This window comes from Tupaia chinensis, unplaced genomic scaffold (assembly GCF_000334495.1).
Source record: "Tupaia chinensis unplaced genomic scaffold, TupChi_1.0 Scaffold144113_1, whole genome shotgun sequence".
Taxonomy (NCBI): Eukaryota; Metazoa; Chordata; class Mammalia; order Scandentia; family Tupaiidae; genus Tupaia; species Tupaia belangeri.
In genome coordinates, this window is record NW_006203968.1 from 109,513 (window position 1) to 116,428 (window position 6,916).

The 6,916-nt window shown below is 39.4% G+C and overlaps 1 pseudogene; it reads right to left on the reverse strand.

Annotated features, from left to right (window-relative positions):
• Nucleotides 1-5,059, reverse strand: part of LOC102499741 (60S ribosome subunit biogenesis protein NIP7 homolog pseudogene) — a 26,605-nt pseudogene extending 21,546 nt beyond the window's left edge.
• Nucleotides 5,060-6,916: the final 1,857 nt, after the last annotated feature.

Below are 6,916 nucleotides of genomic sequence, written 5' to 3' on the forward strand. Positions count from 1 at the left end.
AACTTCTTTCTCCTTCCTCTTCAGCAGTTCATTGTCTCTCTTCTCTTCCATCTCTGTTAGTTTTGCCATTATGAATGTTCTGAATTATTTATCAAACATTTCCATGAATTCCCTTGCACTGTGTGTGGATGAAGATGAGTTATCCTTTTCCCTTGGAGGAGAGGTATTTTCCTGTTTTCCCATATTTCTCATGGTCCTGCAGCAATTTCTAGTCATCGGTTGATGGTCAGTTTCTTCCCAAACTTGGAAGTTCAATCTGGGCATTGAGGAGCATGCAGAAAAGGAAACAGAGAGAAACAGCAGCAACAACAGCAAAAAACAAACAAGAAACAGAAAAAGAGAAAAAAAAACAAAGATAAAAACTTTTCAATAAAACTAAAAAAATTAATATTAAAAAATAAAATATTTCAATAAAAAAACAAAAATTGGTAAACCACGCGTGCACACATGCACACCACGTGAGATTCTAAAAAGTAAAAATTAAAAAAATAAGAGGGGAGACAGAGACTGAGACAGAGATAGAGTCAAAGACAGGTACAGAGACAGGAGGCCTGGAAGGGGTCTTCCTACCACGTGAGTTTTGGGTGCTGGAGACCGGATTATCAGTGGGAAGTCGATTTCTATTTTCCTAAAATGGCTATTTCGCAGAATCCTGCAAGCACTTTTCTAATTGAGAATTCTTCTGTCCTTTGGGTAGATACCGAGGAGTAGGATTGCTGGGTCATATGGTAGTTCTATTTGTAGATTTTTGAGGAATCTCCAAATTGTTCTCCACAGTGGTTGGACCAATTGACATTCCCACAAGCAGTGTAAAAGAGTTCCCTTTTCACCACACCCCCACCAACACTTATCATTTTTTTGTTTTCTTAATCTTAGACATTTTGACGGGGGTTACGTGGTATCTCAATGTTGTTTTGACCTGCATTTCCCTTATGATGAGGGATGTGGAGTATTTTTTTTCATATACCTTTGGCTATTCACATGTCATCTTTAGATAGTGTTTTACTCAACACTTCTCCCATCTTTTAATAGGGTTGATCATCTTTTTTTCCAAATAGCAGCTTGAGTTCCTTGTGTATTCTGTTTATCAGATCCTTATCTGATGCATAATTAACAAAAATATTTTCTCATTCAGAGGGCTGTCGATTCACAGTACTTACTGTGTCTTTTGCCATGCAGAAACTTCTTAGTCTGATGTAATCCCACTTGTCTATTTTGGGGATTATTGACTGTACTCTTGAGGTCTTATTTAAGAATTCTTTCCCAACCTCTATGTCTCCGAGAGTTTCCCCAGTGTTTTTCAGGAGCAGTTTTATAGTTTGAGATGTTAGATTTAGATCCTTGATCTACCTTGACTATATTTTTGTCAACGGTGAGAGGTAGGGGTTCAGATTCATCTTTCTACAGGTGGAAATTCAATTTTTTCAGCACCATTTGTTGAACAAGTTTTTCTTTTCCCACTGGATTGACTGGTACTCCTTGTCAAAAATCAGTTGACTATATGTTTGGGAATTTATTTCTGGGGACTCTGTTTTGTTCCATTGGTCCTCCTGTCTGTTTCGGTGCCAGTAACATGATGTTTTGATTATATAAATTGATGCAGAAAAAGCAATGGATAAGATACAACATCCCTTCGTGATCAAGACTCAGCAAAAGTGGCATAGAAGGGCCATTTCTCAATAAAAGCCATCTATGAAAACACATGGCAAACATCATCCTCAATGGAGAAAAGCTGAAAGCTTTCCCACTAAACACAGAAACAAGACAAGGATGCCCACTGTTTCTACTCTTTTTTAATATTGTACTGGAAGTCCTCACCAACGCAATCAGAATAGAGGAAACAATAAAGGGCATCCAAATAGGAAAGGAAGAGGTGAAACTCTCCCTATCTGCAGATGACATGATTGTATACATAGAAGACCCAATGGTCTCCATGGAAAAATTACTTGAAGTAATACATGATTACAATAAAGTTGCAGAATATAAAATCAATATACAGAAATCAATAGCATTTCTATATACGAATAACAGGCAGACTGAGATAGAACAGAAAAAAGTTATTCCATTTACCATAGCCACCAAAAGAATTCGATATTTAGGAATAAATCTAACCAAAGAAGTTAAAGATCTCCACAAGGAAAACTATGAGAAGCTAAAAAAAGAAATTGAAAATGACACACAAAAAAATGGAAGTACATCCCATGTTCCAGGATTGGAAGAATTAATATAATCAAAATGGCAATTCTACCCAAATTAATCTACATATTTAATGCAATGTCAATGAAGGTACCAGACACATTCTTCACAGATCTATAAAAGACAATTATAAAATTTCTCTGGAATCATAAAAGACCCCGTATTGCCAAAGCAATTCTACTCAAGAACAGTGGAGTGGGCGGCACCTCACTACCCTACCCAAAAATATACTACAAAGCTGTAGTAATAAATACAGTATGGTACTGGCACAGAAACAGACACGTGGACCAATGGAACAGAATAGAGTTCCCAGAAATAAATGCCCAAACATAGAGTCAACTGTTCATTGACAAAGGGCACCAGTCAATCCAGTGGGGAAAAGAAAGTCTCTTCAGCAAGTGGTGCTGGAAAAACTGGATGTCCACCTGCAGAAAGATGAATCTGAACCCCTACCTCTCACCTTTGACAAAAATCAAGTCAAGGTGGATCAAAGATCTAAATCTAAGACTTCAAACTATAAAGCTGCTCCTGGAAAACACTGGGGAAATTCTGGGGGAGACATTGGTGTAGAGAAAGACTTATTAAATAAGACCTTCAAAACACTGTCGACCATCCCCAAAATAGACAAGTGGGATTACATCAGACTAAGAAGTTTCTGCATGGCAAAAGACACAGTAATTAGTGTGAATTGACAGCCCTCTGAATGGGAAAATATTTTTGTGAATTTTGCATCAGATAAAGGACTGATAATCAGAATACACAAGGAACTAAATAAGCTGTTTGGAAAAAAGATGATCAATCCCATTAAAAAATGGTAGAAGGAGTGGAATAAAACACTCTCTAAAGATGACATACAAATAGCCAAAAGGCATATGAAAAAATGTTCAACCTCCTTCATTGTAAGGGAAATGCAGATAAAAACAACAATGAGGTACCACCTAACCCCAGTCAAAATTACTAAGATTAAAATAACAAAAAATGATCATTGTAAGCGAGGGTGTGGTGAAAGGGGAGCTCTTTTACACTGCTGGTGGGAATGTAAATTGGTCCAACCACTGTGGAGAATAATTTGGAGATTCCTCAAAAATCTACAAATAGATCTACCATATGATCCAGCAATCCCATTTCTTGGTATCTACCCAAAGGACAAAAGAACTCTTCATTGGAAAAGTGCTTGGTAATCGATGTTTATTGCGGCACTATTCACAATTGCAAAGTGATGGAACCAACCCAAATGCCCCCGTATGGAGGAATGGATTGAAAAATTGTGGCAATATACTCTATGGCATATTATTCAGTCATTAAGAACAACAAAACCCTGGCTTTTGACAGAAAGTGGAAGAGTATGGAAGATTTACTGCTGTGTGAGGCAAGCCAGGTTATGGAGGGGAGACATTGTATGTCCCCACATAACATATACCAAATGTCTGCATTCTATGACTGAAACTGATTGACTAACCGTTCTACAAACACAAGAGATGGGTGTGACTGTCAGATGAGGTGTATGTGGAGGAGTGGGGCCTAAGGAAGGACATTTGGAGAAGGGATACAGAGGTACAAGAGTGATGGGATGGGGAAGTGTGGTGTTATCGTTTGAAGATATTTTGATCAGTGGGACTGGGGAGAAATGTTCACATATTGAAATGCTCACATTGCAAGCTAAACTATGTGATTGAATGTATATATAAAAAAGAAATAAATTAAATTTAAAAAAGCAGTGAAAATAGAGAGGTTGAATACAGTGTGGAATGGGGATGGAGAAGAGAAGAGTATAGAGAAAAATAGCAAGAGAATACATAGAAAGGCATCACATTAGTTGGACACATAAATTGATTATTACAGGTTGGTGATAACATGTACAGTATTCTCAACTGGAATAGTCTGAGAAGTACTTCATTTTGGGTAAATTCTTTTTACAAGCAAAATGATATATAGAGATGGGATGCCTAAAAATATAATAAAAATAATAGTAATATTAATTATAATAGTAATAATAATATAAAAAGGTGAAAAGCTATTTGATGATGACGTAGATAGTATTGTCTTTGTCTTGACTTATATGCATGGTAGTACTTCTGGAAAAAGAAATATAATAAACTGTAAAAACGTATGTGATTCAATGTAGCAACAATATTATAAGATTCTATGCATTACGTATCTAGTTTTAAAAGAAAACTAGCAAGAGTTAGAAAGAAACATGAAGGAAGTTCTAGAGGAGGCCATGAAAATTTAGTGCAAAAACATCTCTATCCATTTCCTTTTCTGGCAGTATTCTTTATTTGCCCTCTCTCCTCTCTTATTGAGAATGGTGTGGAGCAAGTCAATTTGTACAATTTAATATGGTCCAGCCATTCCATTTCAATACCTCACTATGATTTGGTGCAGCTTCTCATTTAACACTGGCAACATGAAAGTCCTGTCTACTAAAAAATCTTTTCACACCCTAACCAAAGTAGCCATCTCCCTCTAGGGAAGGAGTTCTGCTACGGAAGGGAAAGTCCACAGAGAGAGAATCTGGGAAACAAAAGCACCATATACACACATTTCAAAAAACATGTATCACAGTTGGCTCCACCATATAATGGCCAAATGAAAGAATGAAGACAAACAGCTATAAATCAGTGCATTCATTCTTCAGACAAAAATGTGTTGAGTACTATATGTAAATTAGGGAATGAGTGTGATGATGGGGTGAATAAGACAAGTATGATCTCTGACAACATACTTTGGCAAGAAAATCAGACATAAAAGAGAGTGTTATGTGTCATGAAGTTTACAAGAGCAAAATATGAGGAGCACTGAGAATCTATATTGGGAGAATAGACAGGAGAGGCATAACATGAATACTGGGGAGCACCGTCATGTTACATTCCATGAGACACAAAGGTGTGACCTAAAATATTAAAGATAGGTAGGAATAAGCTAGGATGTGTGAGGAGAGAATTTTAGACACAGGGTACTGCAGGTGCTGAGGTCTGAATCAATTGGAACAATACTGGAGTTGACAAATTGAAAACTATGTTGTGACCAATGTATAAAACACAGGAAGTATGGTGGTTGAGATGGTGGAGAGCACGAGCATGAAGTCAGATAATCCATATCATCATGAGCCATTTCGTAAAACTGAGACCCACAGCACAATTCACTGAGACCCACAGCACACCCCACTTTAATCCACAGCACACCTGACTACAACACACAGCACACCTTAGTGAGACCACAACACACATGACAGACCCACAGCACAAAATTGTGACCCACAGCACACCCCACTCAAACTCAAACCTCACTGAGACCCACAGTAATCCTGAGACCCACACCATAATTTACTGATACCCACAGCACACTCCACTGTGAACCTCAGCACACCTCAGTGAGATAACAGCGCATAACACTGAGGTCCACAGCAAAAAACTGCAAACCACAGCACACACCACCCAAACACAAATGTCACTGAGATCCAGATCAATCCTCACTGAAATACACAGCATACCCCATTTTAACCCACAGAACTCCCAATTTTAACCAATAGCACAAACCTCTGTTAGCCACACAACACCTCAGTGAGACCACAGCACACATCACTGAGGTGCACAGCACAAAATTGGGACCCACAAGATACCCCCCCCACACACACACACACACAAACCTCACTTACACCCTCAGAAAAGCTCACTGAGACCCACAGCACAATTAACTGAGATCCACAGAACACTCCACTTTAAACCACAGCACACTCAATTGCAAGCTGCACATTTCAGTGATACCACAGCACACATCACTGAGACCCATAGAACAAAACTGCAGCACACAGAACACCCCACACAGACCCAAACTTCACTGAGACTCACAAAAAACACTGCAATTTAACCCACAGCACACTCCACTTTAACCCACAGCACACTCCACTGCGACTGGCCACACACCTCAGTGAGACAACCCCGCACAACACTGAGACTCACAGCACAAAACTGTGACCCACAGCACACCCCATTAAGACCCAAACATCACTGACACCCACAGCAAACCTCACTAAAATACACAGCACACCCCAGTTTTACCCACAGAAAATCCTCTGTGAGCTTCACAACACCTCAATGAGACAACAGCACATGTCACTGAGACCCAGAGTACAAAACTGTGAACAACAGCACACCCCACTCAGACCCAAACCTCACTGTGACGCTCAGCAAAGCTCATTAAGACCCACAGAAAACTTCACTGAGATCCACAGTACCATTAACTGGACCCAAAGCGCACCCCACTTAAAGCCACAGCACGCATTATTGCAACCATCAGCACACTTCACTGAGACCACCAGACACATCCCTAAAATCAACTGCACAAACCTAAGACACAAAGTACACCCCACTCAGACCCAAACCTCACTCAGACCCACAGAAAGCTTCACAGAGATCCACATTACCATTCACTGGGCCCAAAGCACGCACCACTTTAAACCACATTCCAAACCACTGTGACCTGAAGTACATCTCTGAGACCACCTCACACATCCCTGAAACCCATCAAACAAAACTACAAACCACAGAACATTCTACTCAGAACCATGGCTCACTAAGACCCACAAAAAAATCTTTAAGACCTACGGTATCATTCACTGTGACATATAGCACAATCCACTTTAAGCCACATCACACCACTCTACAACCAGCAACATAACTCATTGAGACCACCACACAAATCCCTGGACCCCAATGCA